The 9,207-nt window shown below is 38.9% G+C and overlaps 1 pseudogene; it reads left to right on the top strand.

Moving 5' to 3' along the window:
* Positions 1-236: 236 nt before the first annotated feature.
* On the top strand, positions 237-534 carry LOC101842711 (annotated as a pseudogene).
* Positions 535-9,207: the final 8,673 nt, after the last annotated feature.

Here is a 9,207-nt window from a genome sequence, read left to right on the forward strand (position 1 = left end):
ATTACACATGGAGGGATGCTCTCTCTGCCTGGACACATGGGGAAGGGCCTAGGTCTTGTCCTGGATGAAATAACAGACTCTGGAGATCCCCCCAAGGAGGGCCTCACCCTCCCCGGGGAATGATATGGGAATTGGGATGGGGTGAGGATGGGTCTGGTGGAGGGACAAGGGGGCAGGAGGTGGGATTGACATTCGAAGCATGCATGTTACTAATTTAAATTTTAAAATAGTTGAAAATGGGTTATGTTGAGAAAGGCAAGAAGATTTTTGTACAGAACTGTGCCCAGTGCCACACCATGGAAAAGGAAGGCAAGCATAACACTAGACCAAATCTCTGTGGTCTGTTCAGGAGGAAGACAGGTGAGGCTGCTGGATTCTCATACACAGATGTCAACAAGAACAAAGGGAGAGGATACCCTGATGGAGTATTTGGAGAATCCCAGGAAGTACATACCTGGAATAAAAATGAGCTTCGCTGGAATTAAGAAGGGAGAGAGGGCAGACCTAATAGCTTATCTTAAAAAGATACCATAAAAGAGGGAGCCAGTTTAAGTTGGAGGAGAGATCTGGCACTTGTGAGATCGTCACAGATCTACAAGAATGACACCAACTGGCATTAAGGCTACCTTAAATGTCCTCCCGTGATAATGAGTATGATGACTACCTTATATGCCATCCTAGAACTCTCATCCAGTGCCTGATGGAGGCAGAGGCAGACACCCACAACTGTGAACCAAACTGAACTCCTGGAACCCAGTTGCAAAGAGGAGTGATGACCAAAGGAATCAAGATCAGGCTGGCAAAACCCACAGTGGCAGCTGACTTAAACAAGGGGCAGCACATGGACCCCAGACTGATGACTGAGGGGCCAGCATGGGACTGATCCAGATATTCCTCCCACTGAACCTGGGTGACAGAGAGGAGGCCTTGGCAATCTGTGGGACCTTGGAGAGTAGAGCAGTATTTATTCCTGGCATACAGAGGGACTCTGGGAACCCATACCACGTGGAGGGATGCTCTCTCAGCCTGGACACATGGGGAAGAACCTAGGCCCTTCCCAGGATGATGTGACAGACTCTGATAATCCCTCATGGAAGCCCTTGCCCTCCCTGGGGAGCAGAGGGGGAATGGAGTGGGGGTGAGGGGTTGGGAGGATTGGGAGATGATGGAGGAGGGAAGGGAGAGGGAACTGAGAGTGACATGTGTAAAAAGTTAAATAAAAAAGGCTACTAATGAGTAATTCCGCTGCCTCAGCTATTACAAAACAAATGTCTCAGGACTTTTAATGTATACCGTAATTTAATTCATACACCAAAATTCAGATCATGAATGGCTAACAATGTTTTTGTGGGACAGTCCTGATTTAAGTAAAACTGACTTGTAGCAAAGTGGATACGATCTTTTTTTAATAACAATTCCAATTGTATGAATACTATCACTGCTCTCCCTTTCTCAAGATAGGATTGGACTTAATTATTAAAGTTCTACTTTCCACAAAAATGGGGGTGTCACCTCAAACCTATTGAATGGTTTTATACTTCAATTTATATTAACTGGGCATGTGAGTATGTTTAAAGCCTGGGAAAATTCTGTCGCTGTCTCAGAAATGAGAAGACTTGCCTGTGTTTCAGTTTGCATTCACTGGTCTGTTACAGGCGATGGCTAACCATCAGGAAGTAACTCTGTCCTTGACTTGATTTCATTTTAATTAGGACCCCCTAAGTCAAAGGATGCTACATTTTACCACTGAAAGGCACTTACTGCGGTCTATGTATAATATCAAATAAAAGAGTATTTAGCAAAAAAAAACTAGGCAGTTTCTATTTGCTTATATTTTATAATTCATATGTTATATAGATTTAGAATAAATTAAAAGTAAAATAATTTGTAGAGGTAAGTTTTTAGTGCTTTACTAATAAGAGGTACATTTGGGGAAATATGATTATAGCTTCAAATATGAATCTATTTTTCAGCTTGAAACTGTTTCAAATACTAGTTATGCTTTCTTCTTAAGTTAAAAATATAAGGATAGGGAACCAAAACTTCCTTTTCCGAGTCATTCAATATAAAACCATCCTACTTACATCTAAATGACTTGATAAGTTTTGTGTTGGTAAGACTTCCTCATGAACACCTGCAAACACACACACACACACGCACACACACACACACACACACACATGCATGCATGCATGCGTGCGCACATGCACCACCTCTGGCATCACTAAGGCTGAGTAACCTGTTTGCAAAACACACTGACTAATGAATCACTGCTCAAGAGAAGAAACAGTTTACTGGTCTTGTGATAATCATAGCTGTGTAAAATTATTTTTCAAATCTATGGCTTACAGCAGATCTGGAAAGAAGAAAAGAATCCATAAGCTACCCGAAAACCTTTGATTTAGATCAAAGTCTCAATGATTACTAAGCCCAATTTCAGCTTTTATAGCATATTTCCAAGGCTTTTGTTAAAAAGGTTTTGTTTCTCCCAAAACACTGTTGCACACTTGTAGCAAGCTCCTTTGTGACTTCTAAACTGTATCTTGCTTACAGGTTTGGTTTTTCTAGAAGTGTGAAGAAATAATCACTATGCCAATGTGTGAATTGACAAGATTTAAATCAAACAAAAATATGTATAGTTATGAGTTAACTAGGTAATTTGTTCACCGAGCATAGCAGCCTATGTACTTCTCTGCATCTGCGTGACTGAGATACAGTGCAGTCTTTGTAGACTGTTTTGGCCCTTCCCTAGTCCCTATAAAATATTTCACAGAATTAACACAAGTTTAGGATTCATAAAGTGGGGATTTGTCCCTGGTAAAATTCCTTGAGACCTTTTTCTTTGTGATTTTAAGAATTAAGCCAATCTAACTGGGCAGTGGTGGCTCACACTCTAATCCTAGCACTCAGGAGGCAGAGGCTGGTGGATCTCTAAATTTGAGGACATCCTAGTCTGTAGAGCTAGTTCCAGGACAGTCAGGGCTACACAGAGAAATCGTGCCTCAAAGAACCAAGAAAATTAAATTAAACCAATCTAACAGTATTAGTGAAAGGCTATGTGAGATTGGCTACGACGGGTGTCTAACACATATGGTGAGATCACAGCACTCTGGCATCACCTTTAAATATCCCATACTCTCTCATTCACCTCCAGTCACCCCCTGAAACAACTTTTCAATAATTGCTAACTTGCCTCTGCAATTTCATCCAGCTCCAATACCCCTGCATTATCATCAGTAAGATCAGGCCACTATCATGCAACAATATGTCATTCATGTTCCCCTATACTAGTTATTTCCCCTTCAAGTTTCATTGCAATAGAAAGCTGATGGTGGGTTCATTAAGATGTCTTAAAGAAAAGGTTTATGCCATAAAGATGTACCTATCCTACTGAGAAAAGACTGGAAAAAGAACAATGGATACCCATAGTAAAGAAAAGTAATGCCTGTCAGACTAACTGTTGCCATTGACTTTATGAAGTAAGAAACAATGATATCCAAATATTACAGACAGTAGAATTGAAAATTAGACAGGTTTTTGCCTCGCCATTAGCAAATCCACGAGAACCTACAAGAAAACCATCTGCTACAATATGGGACAGCTGCAGCAAAGTTGTCATTGTGACATCAGTAGGGCAGAAGGACAGCACACCTCCGCAGAAATACTTTGACTCAATGAGTAATGATAAGCATACAAGCAACTGTGGCCAGGGAAGCAGATAGGCTAACTGGGAATCTTCACCACTCCCTCCTCCTCTCCAAATCCAATCCCCTGGTCTCATTCTCGGCTCTGTAGCGGACCATTCGCTGGGGTCTCCTTTTCCTCTCTGCCCCCATCTCCAGTGGATCACACAGATCTTTCTTCCAACCATTCTCCCCATTCATCCTGTGATTCCAGCCCCCACCTCCAGCAGGAATCCCTGGAAACCCTCCAGCAAAGCCTGCCAGAGAAGTAGGTAAGCTAGCTTCACATAGTCACCCTCTCTTCTCCTCCATATCCAATGCCCCAGCCTCATCCCCAGATCTGTAGCAGACTAACTGGCCTCTCTTCATGATCTGCCCCCACTCCAAGGAGTCTAAGCAGATCCTGGTAGAACATCCTGCCATCCTCCCTCCTTGGATCCTTGTAGGCCTCCCTTCCCATCCCATTCCTATTCCTAAATGTCAGCTCCAAATACCTAGAAGCCTATAGGTTTTTACCCACAGGTACCCAAACCACCATTTTCTGGAAGGATGCCAGACGAACTCCCTACCAGTCAATACACAGTCACAATACCCTTCTAAGAACCGGAAAGGGCAACAGAAAGCAAGGAACAAAACACTCGTCCAACAAAGACAAGACCAGATACCAGCACCTGTAATTAAAATCTTCCCAAACCCAGATGCCCAGATGCCATCATAAAAACACAGTCAACAATAGCCAAGGCAATATGAACTCTAAAGAGGAAATTATTAAATCCCTTAAGGAAATCTGTAAAAACACAAACAGTGGAGGAAGTAAATAAAACAGTTCAAATGAAAATAGAATCAATGAAGCTGGGCATTGGCGAACACCTTTAATCCCAGCACTCGGGAGGCAGAGGCAGGTGGATCTCTGTGAGTTTGAGACCAGCCTGGTCTACAGAGCGAGTTCCAGGACAGCCTCCAAAACAGAGAAACCCTGTCTTGAAAAGCCAAAAAAAGAAAAGAAAATAGAATCAATGAAGAAAATTCAACTGAGAAAAATCTGGAAATGAAAATTTTAGGAATTCAAACAAGAGCCTCAAAGGCAAGCTTCATCAACAGAATACAAGAGATGAAAGAGAGCATCTTGGACATTGAAGACATGATGAAGAAATGAACACTTCAGCCAAAGAACATGCTAAATTAAAAAAAACATTCAGGAAACCTGGTATACTATGAAAAAACAAATTTAAGAATAATAGAAATGGAGGAAGGAGAAGATACCTAAGTCAAAGGCACAGAAAACATTTAAAACAAAATCAGAGTAGAAAATTTCACTAAACTGAAGGAGATGCCTATTGAGGTACAACAGTCATAGAGAACACCAAATAGACTAGGGCAGAAAAGAAATTCATCACAGCACATAATAATCAAAATACTAAACTCACAGAACAAAGAAAGAATATTAAAAATTAAAAGGGAAAAGACCAAGTAACTAATAATGGCAGACCTAGTGGAATAATGCCCAACTTCTCAGTGGAAACTCTAAAAGCCAGAAGAGCCTGAACAGATGTTCTACAAACTGTAAGAGATCAGAGATTACAGCTAAGACTACCATACCCAGCAAAACATCCAATCACAATAGACAGAGAAAATAAAATATTCCATAAACAAATTTAACAGCATAAATCTAAGAATCTAGTTTGACAGAAGTCACTGAATTAAATACACCCAAACACACACACACAGAGAGAGAGAGAGAGAGAGAGAGAGAGAGAGAGAGAGAGAGAAGTCAAAACAGTGGCAAAAAACACACAACAACAAAATATTGGAATCAACAAGCACTGCTCATTAGTATCTCTCAACATCAATGATCTCAATTCCCCTCCAAAAAAGATAAAGACTAATAGAACAGATTCAAAAATGCCGATCTATCTTCTGCTCCATCCAAGAAACACACTTTAATATCAAGGATAGACATCACCTCAGGATAAAAGGATAAGAAGGATATTCCAAGAAAATAGCTCTTAGAAGCAAGCTGGTGTAGCCATTTTAATATCTGACAAAATAGACTTCAAACCAAAACTAATCAGAGAAGATAGGAAAGGACACTGTATACTCAGAGGGAAAACTCCACCAAGAGGACATTACAATTCTTAACATCTATTCACCAAACACAACGGCACCCAAGTTCATAAAAGAAACACTACAACCGCATAAAACCTTATGTTGATCATTTCATCCAAATTGCCTTCTCAGCTCCTTGTGGAAGTCTCTCCAAAACTAACCACCTAACCAGACACAAAGCAAGTCTCAACAAATACAAAAAAAACATAGATAACACCCTATATCCTGTCTGACCACCACAGATTAAATCAGTTTATAAACTGAAAAACTCTCTACTAAATTAAAAATGGGTCAAGAAAAAAATTAAAGACTTTCTAGAATTCAATGAAAATTAATACACAACATACCCAAATGTATGTGACATAATAAAAGTTGATATAGGAGGAAAGTTCGAAGCACTAAATGCCTACATTAAAAAAAAAAACTGGTGCTCTCATACTAGTAACTTAATAGCACTCCTGAAAGCTCCAGAGCAAAATGAATAAATCAGACCCTAAAGGAGTAGATAGGAAGAAATAAACTCTGATCTGAAGTCAATAAAAAAATTACATATCAGCCGGGCGGTGGTGGCGCACGCCTTTAATCCCACCACTCGGGAGGCTGAGGCAGGCGGATCTCTGTGAGTTCGAGGCTGGGCTGGACCGACAGCCTCCAAAACAATACAGAGAAACCCTGTCTCGTAAAACCAAAAAAAAAATACATATCAATGAAACAAAGAATTAGTTTTGAGAAAAATATTGACAAGTCCTTAGCTAAATTAAATAAAATGCAAAGAAAAATCCAAAGTAATAAAATTAAAGAAGAAAAGGGCAACACCACAACAGACACTGAGGGGAGGGAGAGGGAACTGGGATTGACATGTAAAACAAGCTATTTAAAATTAAAATAAAAATGATAAAAAAAATAAAAAAGAAAAATGTGCACTCTACCAAATTGAGAAATCTAAAAGAAATGGGTAATTTTCTCAATACATAACACTTGCCAAGGTTAAATCAAGATAATAGAAGAAATTTAAACATACCTAAAGTGAAATAGAAGCAGCAATTAAAAGTCAAAAAGAGGCCAGGGACATCAGAATTCTACCAGACTTTCAAAGAAGAGTTAACGCCACAAAATAAAATTATTCCACAATATAAAAACAGATGGAACATTGCCCAATTCTTTTTACAAAGCCATAAATACCCTGATACTCGAACCACATAAAGATCCAACAAAGAAATACAATTATAGACCAATTTTCTTTAAGAACATAGATGCAAAAATTCTGAGTAAAATACTCAAAAATAGAATCCAAGAACATATCAAAAAAAATCATCCACCAAGATCAAGTAGGCTCCATCCTAGAGATACAGGGACTTTCAACATATGTAAATCAATAAATATAATCCACTATATAAACAAACTGAATGACAAATAGCATATGAACAACTCATTAGATGCAGAAAAGACCTTTGACAAACTCCAATACCACTCCATGATAGAAGTCCTGGATAACTGGATACACAATGGATATTCATCAACATAATTAAGTCAGTGTATAGCAAGTCCATAGCCAACATCAACTTAAATGGAGAGAAACTCAAAGCATTTCCACTACAATCAGTAGCAAGACAAGGTTGTCCACTCTCTCCATGCCTATTCAACATAGTACATGAAATCTTACCTAAAGCAAGACGACAACTGAAGGATATAATGGGAATACAAATGGGACAAGAAGAAATCAAAGTATCTTTTTTTAATGATATGCTAGCATACATAAGTGACCTGAAAAATTCAACCAGGAAAACTCCTACAGCTGATACACTTTAAGCAAAGTAACTGGATACAAAAATAACTTGCAAAAACCAGTAACTGAGAAAGAGGTTGGACAAACACCTTTCACAATATTCTCAAATAATATAAAATACCTAGGGTTAACTAGTAAAGCAAATGAGACTCGGATGATAAAAATTTTAGGGCACTGAAGCAAGAAATTGAAGAAGATACCTGAAGATGGAAAGATCTTCCATGCTCGTAGATTGGTAGGATTAACATAGTAAAAGTAGAAGTCCTCCCCAAAGCAATCTACAGATTCATTGAGATCACCATCAAAGTTTTAACACAATTCTTACACCCTGAAAAGACAATTTTCAGCTTCACATAGAAAACACACACAGCACATACCACACACATAATAAAAACAGGATAACTAAAACATTCTTGAATAATAAAAGAACTTCTGGCAGTATCAGTAATCCTACTTTCAAGTTATAATGCAGAGCTATAGTAATAAAAACAGCATGGTTTTGAAACAAAAACAGTCATGTCGAACAATGAAATAACTGAAGACCTAGACAAAATCAACACACGTGATTTTTGATAAAGAAATACATCTTCAACAAATGACACTGGCCAAGCTGGATGTTTGCATGTAAAAGATTCCAACATATTTATAATCTTTATCAAATAACTCAAATAAAACAAATAACTCAAATGAAATTTGGTTGATGCCAAAGACCCACAGGGTTCCCTGAGCTCCACAGGGAGGGGTCTGATGGAGACCTATCTATCTCTGCATAATGTATGGCTATGGGCTTCTTCACCCCCTCCTGTCTGCTGGCAGAGGGAGTCTCTCCAACGACAAATTGGCAAGGCACTGATCTATGAGTATAGCAGAATATCATAAAGAATCATTTCATTGATTTTTTTTTTTTTGGCCAGTCACATTTAGTTCTACCCTAGGTCTCTGGGCTATCCATGGGCTCCCTGCATGGGCCTCAAGTTAAACCAGACATTGGTTGGTCACTACTTATAGAAATAGAAATTTCGTGTGTATTTAAGTGTACATCATTGCTTTGCTTATATCTAAAAAAGAACTTAAAACATATGCATGGGAAAATCAATTGTTTTAATAATGAAAGGAAAGCGACGGTCACCTCATCATTGGTGATGAACTTCAGTCACTGGCTTACTTCTCACTCCACAAAGTTCTGCATTAACTAGCCAACATCAAACATTCTGAATGTTATAATCCAAGTCTATTAATCTGTGGATAAAGTACTTAATAATCCATATCAATTACAACACACAAAGCAAAACCACTGTTTTGCATTTACATAGACATTTCCATTTATAAAGTAATTTCTCATATATTAAGTCTTCATCAAAATTCAATATGCTCATCAGAGAACAGAATGAATTCTTTGCTCTGTGGCCACAGAAAAATATCAAGGAGCAGAGATATTATGCAAATGTGAAAGCTGGACTTAGAAGCCAGTTCTTATAGAATCTTCTCCACCCTTCACCCTCCACGTGTCTGTGATCAGCTGATAGAGAAGGCATTCCCCTGAGCTTGTGCTACTTCTTCTGTCAAGGGGCTGCTGAGAATGGTCCTTCCTCACTGCTTCAGTGTCCCAGATGCTCAGAGTGAAGAGCAGCA

Source organism: Mesocricetus auratus, unplaced genomic scaffold, assembly GCF_017639785.1.
Source record: "Mesocricetus auratus isolate SY011 unplaced genomic scaffold, BCM_Maur_2.0 Super-Scaffold_100010, whole genome shotgun sequence".
Classification (NCBI taxonomy): domain Eukaryota; kingdom Metazoa; phylum Chordata; class Mammalia; order Rodentia; family Cricetidae; genus Mesocricetus; species Mesocricetus auratus.